The sequence below is a fragment of the Ostrea edulis genome, chromosome 3 (genome assembly GCF_947568905.1).
Source record: "Ostrea edulis chromosome 3, xbOstEdul1.1, whole genome shotgun sequence".
Classification (NCBI taxonomy): domain Eukaryota; kingdom Metazoa; phylum Mollusca; class Bivalvia; order Ostreida; family Ostreidae; genus Ostrea; species Ostrea edulis.
Genome location: NC_079166.1, coordinates 26,213,160 through 26,225,968, shown reverse-complemented (window position 1 = coordinate 26,225,968; position 12,809 = coordinate 26,213,160). Strand labels below are relative to the sequence as shown.

Genomic DNA, 12,809 nt, shown 5'->3' with positions numbered 1-12,809 from the left:
TATCATTGTAAAAACAATCTTGGTTTTCTTTTTTTTAATCTAATAATAAACTAATTCTTTCATTTGCAAACGCTTCTGCACCCCTATCCCACTCATTGGGCTGGAAATCCTGGATCCATGCCCTGTGCGGATTGAGATTTAAATCAAAAGACATTTTATGATTCTCATTTGACAATGATTTTCACTTTACATCGTAACGGGGAAAACATGACAGTTTGTTTCCTACTGATAAAGTGAAAGCACCGTGTATTTTGCAAGTCCTTCGAGATATCGGAATACACACTGAAACAAAAAGATATCCCAAACGTGAATATTGCATAATATAAAATCATACGTAATTCGAAAGCTTTTTTTTAAACCTTTTATGAAAGTGTGACTTCTAATTTGAGAGTTTAGAATTCACAGTCAAGTAATCTACTAAATACTATGGATCATCTTCCTAAATAAACCTACTGATTTTAGCAAATCTTCGGTTTTAAATATCCTTGCCGAGGACAGTATACATGTACTATACTCCAGTATAGCGGTATTTGATGAATTATCGGCCACCAGGAAGCGGTCGGTTATATCACAGGAATCTGAAGTTTTATCAATTAAATAAAAAAATATTCAATCCGGGAAAAAAATTACCCACCATCTTCTTTTAAAATACACCAGGATGGCAACGGAATTAAGGGGGATTTCCCTAAAAAATTATTCCTGGGTTTAGCTGGACATATAGCGATTATTTCAACAACAGACTATTTTGTATATAGAACTATCATTCTCGTCTTCAAAGTTTTACATGGTCTACCCCCGGTTATTTAGATGTTTTTCAGTATGTTCATGAATTAGCAATAGATCTACCAGATTAAGTCAAAGTAATTCATTATATATCCAGAGGGCAAAGACACAATATTTTAGAAGATCTTTTACATTTTACGGTTCACAGTTATGGAATAATATGCCAGAATTTTAAAAATATTACCCAACATTGGAAACTTTTATTTATTTATTTTCAGTTTTAAATATGTAAATAGCGTACATGTTTGTATACAACATACCTTCATATACTATTTTATATTGTATCTGTATAATACTGCTGTCTGTATATATGTTTTCAGGACCACAATGTAAACTCGTTTTTAAACTAATTGTGCTATCCTGTTTAAATAAAGGACATTATTATTATTACTGGGGTGTTTCAGCTATTTATCAGAATAAATCTATCCAATCTCTGGTTATGGTTATCCTCAATCTATGGGCCGTTTCTAGCATTTTCCCCACTTGCTGATGGATAAAAAATGGGTTTTTTAAGATAATGAAAACAAGGTTTAAAGTATTGTTTCACCAAATCCTCATCAAATTGGATCTCTTCGATGTTCGTCCGGGATTACATTGTACCTAAGGTGTTCGACATCATCTAAAACAAGGATGAATTCAAAGAAATCATAATATAATTTCTGTATTTTCACAAATATTTATTAAAAATTTTCATGGCATTATATGTTTACCCATTGTTGGGTAAACGTTTAATAAACAGACCCCCCACCCCCTCCCCCACCCCCCCCCCCAAAAAAAAACTTCTTGAGACATAGAACGGGCCGAGTGGCTAGAGCATCGCACTTAAAATCACACGGTATCTCACCTCTGGTCAGCGCGGGTTCGAAACCCGCTCGCGCCGGTGTGAGAAAGATTCCCAGTTTACTTACGGAAGGTCGGAGGTCTCTTCCCCGGTACATTGTATCTGGGTTTTCTCTTCCACCAATAAAAACTGGGCGCCACCATATACCTGGAAATTATTGAGTGTGGCAGAAAACGCCAATCAATCCATAGTACAAGCTAGCGCTTTCAGATGCTGAAGTCGCGTTTTACATTACGCCGAGGGATATTGAATGATTAAATATTGTTTTACGCCACTCTCGATAATATTTCACTCATATGGAGACGTCACCACGGCCGGTCTATGGCTGTACAATTTAGGCCTATGCTTGGCGCTTATGGTCATTGGGCAGGAGGAATCTATATCATGCCACACCTGCTGTGACACGGGGTCTCGGATTTTGCGGTCTCACCCGAAGGACCGCCCCATTTAGACGCCTCTTACGACAAGCAAGGCGTACTAAGGACCTATTCTAATCTGGATCCCCACCAGAACAGCAGGAGTCATATTGATTTTCAAGCATCCTCATATAGAGATTCAAGTTGTAACCCCGTGGAGTATGGTGGGTTGAAAAGTGAGAAAGAAACTTTTATGTATAAATATTTAAGGAAAAAAAACCCTTAATCTTCCGAGGAATAGTGCCATGGTCAGTCTGATTAATATACAAGCATCCACAGGTAGCGCAGACGTAAGTGTGTTCCAGTCATGGCCCCGAAGTGTACAATGGGGCCTCAATAGAGGGTCACAGTTCTACGTGGTAATGTATAGGGAAATCGTCTTCTCAAGGCCAGCAGGACCATGCTTAGCCCATTAATATGCAAGAATCATCAGGAAGTGTAGATTTCGATTTATTCAAATCATTTAACCCTGGAGGGTAAGATGAGGCGAAAATGGGTGATCAAATTTTTACATGACAATATATGAAGAAATTAATCTGCGTCATTGATACTTGCTATCATACAAAATTACCATTTATTGAGACGTCACCAGCTGTAGGTGAAGTACCACAAATTTAGACCCATGCTTGGTGCTAAGAGTCGTAGCAATGAGGGTTCTTTATCGTGCCAACGCCTGTCGTGACACGGAATCTCAGTTTTTAAGGTTATGTTCGAAATGCCGAGCGTTTGGTGAATGAGTAATCACTGCCTATTTTAACGTTTAGGTTTGACGCGGCCAGGACACGAGCGGGGTTCGAACTCACGACCTCTTGGTTACGCTCTACCACTGAGCTACCGCGACCGGTCAATGTGTTTCTTGTGCTTCAGATGTAAGAGGTGACTATAAGGATAAGAAATAAAGGATACTTAAGATCGCAACGCAACAGAAACCTCACGATGGCTTGAGACTGAGCTGTATCGTCTGGCCTGTATCTGCAGACACACTTAAAGACTGTTGCATTGTATTGATAATTGTATACTGACGTCATCATGGTCTATTTAAGGAATGACTTTCATTCTGGGGCAAGTTATACAAGTATAACCCGTTTTGGGTCAGTATACGCTTTTTTATAATCCGCGAACGAGTATAACCTGGTTTGGGTCAGTTTACCCTTTATAGTCCGTGAAGCGGATTGTAAAAAAAAAAAAGAGTATACTGACCCAAACCAGGTTATACTCGTATAACTTGCCCCAGAATTAACGCCTTTCCTTATAATTTAATGCAAGAGACAAAGATACTAATCTTCGTTTATCAAAATGTACATAAACTCGGAAAAATACAAGTCAACTGAGCCGCGCAATGATTCACTTAGCAACAACGAAGCATCGCGTCTAGCTATGAAGGTCGCCATCTTTAGTCTTAGTTCTACGGAGCCTAGCCTAGGCCTATTTATCAAAATGTTATATCGAAGGTGAAGTTTGTCATGATAAAAAATATGTGTAGACTATGCATACAATGCGTATTTCGCTGCTCTTCAAAGCTAGAGATCGACTTTGAAGTCGCTTATCTCCTACAGATTGAGAAAATAAGAGAAATTGCATTGTTTAGGCCTACTCAAAATAAATCTTCAAATATCAGAAAATGCAATTTGCGGCTTTTAACTCTGTGAAAACTTCTACTACATGAAAACGCTGTCGCTAATAGTAAATCCAACACAAGAAAAAATATATATAAGCAAGTGACAAATTGTGATCCACATGTCAATGTGACTGACGTCATGTGATAAAATGTAACGTATGAATTTCCCCAGTCAGAAATGTATTTCAAAATGAACAGGACAATGCTTACTTGATAAATCATTAATGCGAATATAATACAGGCCTATTTGTTTTAATCTATTATTCGACCATCATACAGAGAAATATGTTTTACAACAGTGATTTGTGTACAAGTAGATGCTAATATTGACAACGAGAAAACAATATGTGTATCAAACCGAAGAAACTTATTGTACACGTTGACTTTCTATTCCATAGAAGGCTGAAAACAGTGCTGCGATGTACATTTAGAAAGAGAGAGAGAAAAATAGTCCCGGCTTCTGGTTGTTAAGGGGGTGTGTCTCCATACCAAACCAGCTGACCAAACCAGCTGATACAAAAAACAACCTGCGTTCCTCAATTGGAATTTGACCAATCAGAGACAAGGATACAATAAGAATGAAATCATATTGAAATATTCTTTCACACAAATGCAGGATCCCTTTACTATAACGAAAAAATGATATGCCTCCACGAACCTTTTGGAAAAACCCGTATAAACGACTCATTTAACATCTCAATGAGGTGAAAACTACAAGCAGTTCACGGGTACCCCTCCTGTATTTGAATAGTCCATTGAAATTTCCTTCGTGGATTATGATTCCCAGAAACTCTCTTGTTAATACCTGTAATGCATGCTGTTCTCTAAAATTTAATTTGTCTATACGAAGATAAATTGTGCTCTTAAACAATTTCAACACAAGTTGCTTCCCAAGCTGAAGTCTTGTAAACATTCCCTGTCGACCGGTCGCACCCGCCGTGAGCCCCATATCCTGATCAGGTAAGCGGAGTAGTCCGTAGTCAAAATCAGTGTGGCAAGAACGGCCTAACAATCAGTATGAAACACGTCAGGCAGCATAAATTGTATATTACACAATCTTACAAAACAATTATTTGGCTAGGCTTAAATCAGAAAATTGACTAATACCCGGTAACTACAAAATGACTAGTTAAAGTTTAAATCAGGCTGACTAATCGCATGACACAAAGTAGTCCAGTCAATAAAAAATATAACAATGCTAAAACACCGAATACATAGCAAAACAACGGTGCACAAAAAGGCCACAGAGCTACGACAAACGCTTCATTCAGCGTACCTTGAAACAAACACTCTGTAATGTGTAAAAGAGACCGAACAATGATATACTCTTTACCTATACAACGTCATGAATTGTCCCAGAAAATGATATGAAATATGGCAAGTCAAACGTGACAATATTTGACCTTTTCCATTTGTATTGTATAATTTTTCATTTGTACATGTATATGTTCCATATGCATTTCATAATTTTTCATTTGCTTTGTACATGCATATCAATATTTTCAAATTGATTTACAATCATGTAAAACAAAAAAATCCTTTTGCATTGGGTATTTTCTATTTCCATTGTATATTTTTTTTAATTTGTATTGTATCGTTTCCATTTGGATTTTGTTTTTTCAAAACTTGTATTGTATAATGTTTCATTTGTATTTTATATTTTTCATTTGTATTGTATCCAAGTTTGTTTATTTTGATTTAAAGATCTGTTCTTACATATTAATTTTTGACTACGGAATACTCTGTTTACCTGATGAAGAGATAAGACTCAGTCAACAGGGGATGGTGTGACCAGGGGTCCGTGTTTACCCTACTCCGGGTAACGCGTTTTAAAGTTATTTGAACATTTTCGAATTTTCCTTATATGTTTATCTACCAGAATTCAAAATGGTGGCCGTATGCAAATAAACAAATAGGATTTATTTCTGCAAGTGAGATCAGGAGGCGATGCTGTAAATTAGCTGAATGTGCTGATTAAAAAGCCAAATTTCGATTTCATCATAGTTTACATGAACCTCTATCTGTTGAACTAAGAAGTGATGACATTTGACCAGATGTTCACAATACGAAAATTTCAGCATGTAAATAAAACACAAACTAAATTTGAAACATCAACTATGTAATATTTTATTTCTTTTTATATTTCACAGTAATCAGTGCAACTAGGAAAATTGCATGTTTACAATGAGAAATCTAACTTTGACCTTCTCTGTGCAGTAAATGTCAGGAAATCAATTCTTCATTTCATCGTCTGTTTCAATAACGCCTGTAAACTGGAGGACTGCAGTCTCTCAGACAGCCAAAGCTACAGCATTTTTGGTCGCCTGGACAATTGTAATCTGAAGAACAGCGGGCCAGACAGATGGTGAACGGGTTTCCCTGACTCGGGGGTGGGCATGCGCCGGGTTTCGTTGGTGGATAGCGCGCAAAGGCTGATGAAAAAACGAAAACGATTGACTTAAATCACTGTTACATGTACATATAATACAATCTGTAAATCATATGACATATTACATAATAAAAAGATATTTGCAAAATATCTATTGCTTGATCTCAAGCTTAATTAATCATTCATTATTATTTTTTTTTTTGGTCATCGCAGCTCGAAAACGTAATTTAAGGGTACCACGTGATCTATCAAATGCGTTAACTCCAAACCTTTAACCGTAATAGATGATGATGATGCTATGCGTTTATCATGAATAAAGATATTGTTGTATGTTGACATCTGTTTGAAGATATTATGAAATATTTGAAAACTTTAGAAACTAAATCCTTTTCACAGTTCCATGATTCATTTGACGTGTAGTTGAAAACATGAAAAATACACTTTCGTTTACATCAGTTGCAATGTTAAGATCAAGATCATGCAATTTCATCATTTAAAAATGTTTTCTCTGTGGGTTTACACACTGTATATGCATATGTCTTGAATCTGATATTTACTATAGTTGTTTTGGTTTAAGTTCCGTTCCTCTGAGATTGATACATCCTGTCATGAGGTCGAATGCTGTCTGGCATGTTTGGCCGTTTTTCGCATACTAATATGAAGTACGGATTAATTCATTTCTCTGATCAAGATTTAGAGTTCGCGATGGGTTTGTCCGGTCAACAGGGGATGTTTACTCCTAGGCACCTGATCCCACCCTTGGTGTGTTCAGGGATCCGTATTTGCCCTACTTGTAATCTTGTATTTCGTTGTAGAATTTATGAGATTAACCACTGTTCGTTATCTTCACTTTTCAATGGATTTTGTCTAATTTCATGCAGGTTTGATTATAAAGTACTAATTGGAAACTCCCTCCTGGTATGACATTAATTGAACTCTCCCACACTACAAAAGATCGCCAGGGATGCACTAAATACGGACAAAATTATGAATCTGCGATTGCTTATGATGTTGAATTTCCTACTCGTTATTCCCTGACTGGGACCTGTTTATTTATAAGGTTAGTAGTAACCCTGTTCTAAAACAAATGAAAACTTACCGCATGTGCACATCAATCCGAGCAACAGAATGCTTACAATTCGAGACATTTTAAATCAGCAAGTTCAAGTGACGCTTACAGATAACTTGAAATCCTTATATACCTGATATGGGGGAAATTATTGCATATTCTTGAGAAAAAACATCACATGACGAATACCAATTCAACATAATTTAAAACTTTGAGATCAAAGTTTACCTATTCTGGTGACATCACTGAATTGAAGTATTAAACTGAAACATGGTGATTCAGAAAATTAATTGCTATTTACGCATTTACAATGCAAATAAAAATGACGTTTATGTAATTTCTGGAAAAAGAAGGGGAAAGAAATTTTGACATCATTGATAGGTGTTTCTTTGATAGGAATAAAACTCGGAAATTTTCATGTTTGGTGACCAGTCATCCAATAATACATTGTTAATCTTCGCTCGGATTCTACACACAAGTGCTCTCAAGTTGATATTAGAAAGATGCTGGAGTTCCTTATTGACAATATATAATTATGTAATCTTTGAAATGTAAGTCTGTTAAAATTTTCAAAAGCACAATTCGTTCTCCTTTATCCGTTGACTTTTTTCACAGGATAAAAGTATGCCATGCAGAAAACTGAAAAGTGGCTAAATGGTGGAGCTCTGGTATTCAGTAAACTTTCCAGACCTTTCAGTGAAATGAATGGGACAGTCTCATCTTGTGTGTATTCTTTGAGGCAGTTTTATGAAATATGACCTGCCTTAACATGTCGTTTATGTCTCTTTAACCGATTCAATTCGCGAGAGTCTGCTCAGTGCATGATCATTTATTGACAAATAAATTCATTTTTCAGGGTTTTCATCAGTCTCGTAGAAAGTCTACATTTTGCAAATTGTGTAACCTTGTCCCATCTTTTGCAAATATAACCTGTCATTAGATCTAATGCTGTCTGAGGAGTACCATACCAGTTGTAATGTCGTGCTTTATATACTGTGTTTGACTACGGATTACTCAATTTACCTGATCAAATTTGAAGACTCACGGTGTGTGTGACCTTCAACAGGGATGCTTACTCCTCCTCGGCACCCGCCAATCCCACCTCATGTTTCCAGGGAGTCAGTGTTTGCGTACTCTTAATTTTGTATTCGTCGTTTTATATATATGCATATGTATATTGAATTGGTCGTTGTTTGTTGTTTTCACATTTTTCTTGATCACCGTCCATTACCTTCGCCTTTTAAAAAACAGAACTAGGGTATTTTTCTGTACCAAAGTATTTATTTATTAATGGAAACCTTCGTATTGACCCCAAATAACAATTATTTGTCTTTTAGTTTAATTATATTTTCAGATTCATAAAATTTAACATTTCTAATCTTCATGAAAATTGAATTTCATGAACAATATAGCCCTTATTTTATGTATCCATGTTTACCATGCTTGAATTAAAAACAACACCCAAAACAACTGTGATTAGTAATCAGTTAGTATGCCCCCGTAATCGATTCGTTTATGATCTTTCCGTTTGTTTGTCTGCCTGTCCGTATGTTAGTCCTTTCAACTTGAACACAACGTTCTAACGGATTGTGATAGAGCTTTCATATTTCTTGTGATGAGACCTTTCTTTTGGCACCAAAGTTTTTGACATTGTGACCTTCATCTTACAGTTTGACCTACTTTTGAAAAAAAAACATTACCTTGGTGATAACGTTTGAATGGTCAATATTTTTATTATTCATAATTTACAGGTATATTTCGTATGACAATACCTTTCTTTTGGTAACAAATGTTTTTAACTCGACCATACAAGTTTGACCTACCATGAATAACTCTAATCTTTCCATAACATTTGAATGACCAGTCATAGGGCATTCATATTCCTTAAGTTTATTCTTTGTGACAAGACCACTCTTTAGATCTCACAAGTAGTTTGCTGCCATACGGGGACAATGGTGTTTCCTAAATAATCTTTTTTAACCATTTTTGAAATAAAGGTTTCACAACATCAAGCTATACAATACACAACCAACCAACCAATTTCTTGCAAACTGTAAGTAGAAATTGCAGGTGTATAGTAAATATATGCTAAAGTTTAAAAATAAAAATATTTTAATTGAGTCATCTATAGAAAATATTGTCAAAAATCCTCCATCAGAAATTCCGGATGGAGGAGTTATCTTTCTTAAAATAATAAGATCCACACAACCTGTTTTGTACGATATTTATACAATTTAGTCCAAAAATATAAATTCTTTCTCAGGCAAGTGGGAAACGGCACAGAAATGAAAAAAAAAAATTGCAATGTTAATTATGGTATCAACTGAATCTACAATGGTATCTACAATTTACATAATTTTAATGCACACTAGAACGCTAATCATATTATGCATATATTTGCATATGAGCAAAGCAGAAAAATGACATGCATGTTCTGATATTATAGATTCTGTTGTGAACTGTCTATAGCAGTATACATGATTAAGGAAGCTGACGAAAAGGAAGGTAATATACACAAATAACAAAACAAAATCTGAAACTAAAACAAAACACAACAAATAAAGACTGCTTATCAATTACTATACAACATAACACAAACAGATAAAAATTCTAATTGAGTTTGTCTCCAAGATGAAAGGTGAAAATAAAGAACAGTAATCAATGAAAGGTGAAGATAACGAACAGTGATCAATCTCATAACTCCTACAAGCAATACAAAATAGATAGTTGGGCAAACACGGACCCCTGCCTAGGAGGAGTAAGCACCCCCTGTTGACCGGTCACACCCACCGTGGGCCCTATAACCTGATCAGGTAAACAGAGTTATTCGCAGTCAAAATCAGTGTGCCAAGAATGGCTTAACAATCAGTATGAAACACGTCAGACAGCATTTGACCCACTGATAGGTTGTATTGACGAACTAGATCGTTAAAACGGCCATGGAATTTGCAAAATACTGACTCTCGAGGATGTTGGAACCCCAGTAACATCAACTTGTTTGTCAGTAACCTGCCTCGATTTAAATACTGATCATACATAGAACAAGTTGTTTGCGTATCGAATCAATTGAGAGATAGAAATATATTATGCAGGCGGTAATGGAATAATGCTACATAAATATTGCGATGTTGACGATGGAGAAGCTGAAATCATCCCGTTTGTGCTGTTTCATTCTAAATTCAATTGAAGACAAAAACAAAACCATCAACGAAATTGTGTTTCAACAATCTGTCCAATATTTGACCAATGACGGCAAAATATGTATTATTACAATAAATAACACCCTAATTTAAAGTTACAACATTGAATTATCATCAATTTAATGGAAATACACTTGAAAAATATTCTCGCCAAGGACAAATATATTTTCTCCTACGGCCTCGAGCAAAAGATCCGTTCTTCGAATGCGAAAATAACAAACAGTGATCAATCTCATAACTCTAAAAGCAATATAAAGTAGAGAATTGGGCAAACACGAACCCCTGAATATACCAGAGGTGAGATCAGGTGGCTAAGAGGAGTAAGCATCCCATGTCGACCGGTCACACCCGCCTTGATACCTGTAACAAACGAAACAGCAGTGTTGACCCCAAACCTAGTCATTAACTGGATACTGTCTGAGCACCTTTGATGTATAGATTTCATACATACATTTAAATCACACTTCAAATGAAACATTAAATATAAGGAAGAGTGAATTTACAAAGAGAGTACGGCAGACACAGGAAACAAACCAGAGGTGGGATCAGATGCCCAGGAGAAGTAAGCATTTTGATTATGTAAATGGAATAATCCGTAGTCAAAAACGGTATGTAAAGAATGGTCTAACAATCGGTACAAACACGTCGGACAACATTTAATTTAATTATGGGTTGTATTTGCAAATTACATAATTTACCTGATTAAGTTATAGGGCTCTAGGCGGATGTGAACGGTCTATAGTGGGTGCTTATTCCCAGTCACCTGATCCCACTTCTGGTACATCCATTGGTCCATGTATGCCTACATTATAGGAAAAGAACAGTGAGTTTTGAGATTGATCACTGTTCATTATATTCACTTGCATGGTAATATGGAGAGTATAAAAGTATCACATAACTCGATATATAATATACCCTGGAAAGATGTTCTGAAATTGAAAAATAATATTAAAGTACATTTGGATTTAGATACCGACGCCACGTCAAGCCATCACATCTAACATAGGAAATGACTGTTCCTCTTTCAACTGTCAGTTGTGAAAGTGAAAGTTACGCGTCATTCGAATAGGACCTTGAAAACGAAAACAAAAATCATCTAGTGGGACAAAATACAACAAATTTTTTTGATAATTTATTCATTATGCTCACCTTTGTATTCACTTAAAGGGAAAGGCAACCCAAAAAGTTTTTACAGGATAAATGATAGGGTTAATTATATGATAAAGATTTGCCATACTATTCTGCTGATATACGGCCTAGATAAGCTTCATTACTAATTGAAAACGTCAAAAATTGAAATTCCCGCTATCTATAAAGGCTGTCATGATGTGGAACTCTTTTGTATTCAAGACCACAAAAATCAATAAGTTTGACGTCACACCGTCTATTCCGGTTTTGATAAGATTCTAAGGTCATCAAAGGTATGCAAGTGGTAGATTTTACGAATACATTGTAAATAGGTTGATTAGTGTAACTAACTTCCTCTTGTCAAGCAGTTAATTACACTAATGCGAAAGGGAGATATGAAAAAAGTTTTTTTTCTCACCCTGACCCAACCAAGTCATCTGAAAAGAAAATACTATGTAAACTGTGGATCCATCATTTGCGTAATGACAAGTAAGTTGAGGTTCGAGACATTTATATGAAGAAATGTGTACCGTCTGCCTGGTCTGCGACTCGACTGAACGTCTTCTTTTCTTAATGTCTTCTTGAGAAAGAAGGGCTCAAATCTATACGGCTCCAAACTTAACTGTTCGTAACTTGTCATGTTTACAGTGCTGCGAATGAAATAAAATGAGTTAAAGACTGTCATTTACGATATCAAAAAGTAATACTTTATTCATAAAAGCAACAATGTGGTTAAAGTTGCCTTTCCCTTTAACGACAAACATTGTGTAAAGGAATGTTTCCTCTCGACTTTGATAATTTTACATAGACCTGTAACAAAAGGATGATTAAAATATCCAAGAAATAGAACATGGTTTTTCAACTGACCTTATCGGGCGTGTTTACCTATGTGTGGCCTTTCATGTTATCAATAACGGAGCCGATATACTCATCAAACTGTTAACATGTAAGGCTGATAGCAAAGAAACAAAATTAATGAGCTAACATCAAACATACTTGTATTTACTCTGAATCAACCCAGTGTCGCACTAATTGTGAACCTGATAATAAATCATTTTACCAAAATATTGCAAGTTGATCTGACATCATTATATTTACACGTGAAAATTATCGTTTGCATCAGTTATTAATTATAAAACATCATAAGAGATTGTTTTCCACACTGATTAATAATGAAATTAACCCACAATTTTGATAAATAATTACGGTAAGGTATGTAGATTTTCTTTTCAATAAGTAAAGCATTCGTAGTGTATTAACCACTCCTCTAAACAACATCTCCCTGACAACTAATTCTAATTTGTTCAATTGTCCACGTTATGCCGATTCTTCTCCTGTCACTTGATATTTTACTTATAACCATGA

General features: G+C 35.6%; 1 long non-coding RNA gene across 1 annotated transcript; it reads right to left on the bottom strand.

The window, feature by feature from the left end:
• Positions 1-5,769: 5,769 nt before the first annotated feature.
• Positions 5,770-7,395, bottom strand: LOC130053306 (uncharacterized). The gene is made up of 2 exons (XR_008801851.1): positions 7,147-7,395; positions 5,770-6,090 (listed from the first exon to the last, which is right to left on the bottom strand). It is a non-coding gene; the product is annotated as an uncharacterized LOC130053306 (long non-coding RNA).
• Positions 7,396-12,809: the final 5,414 nt, after the last annotated feature.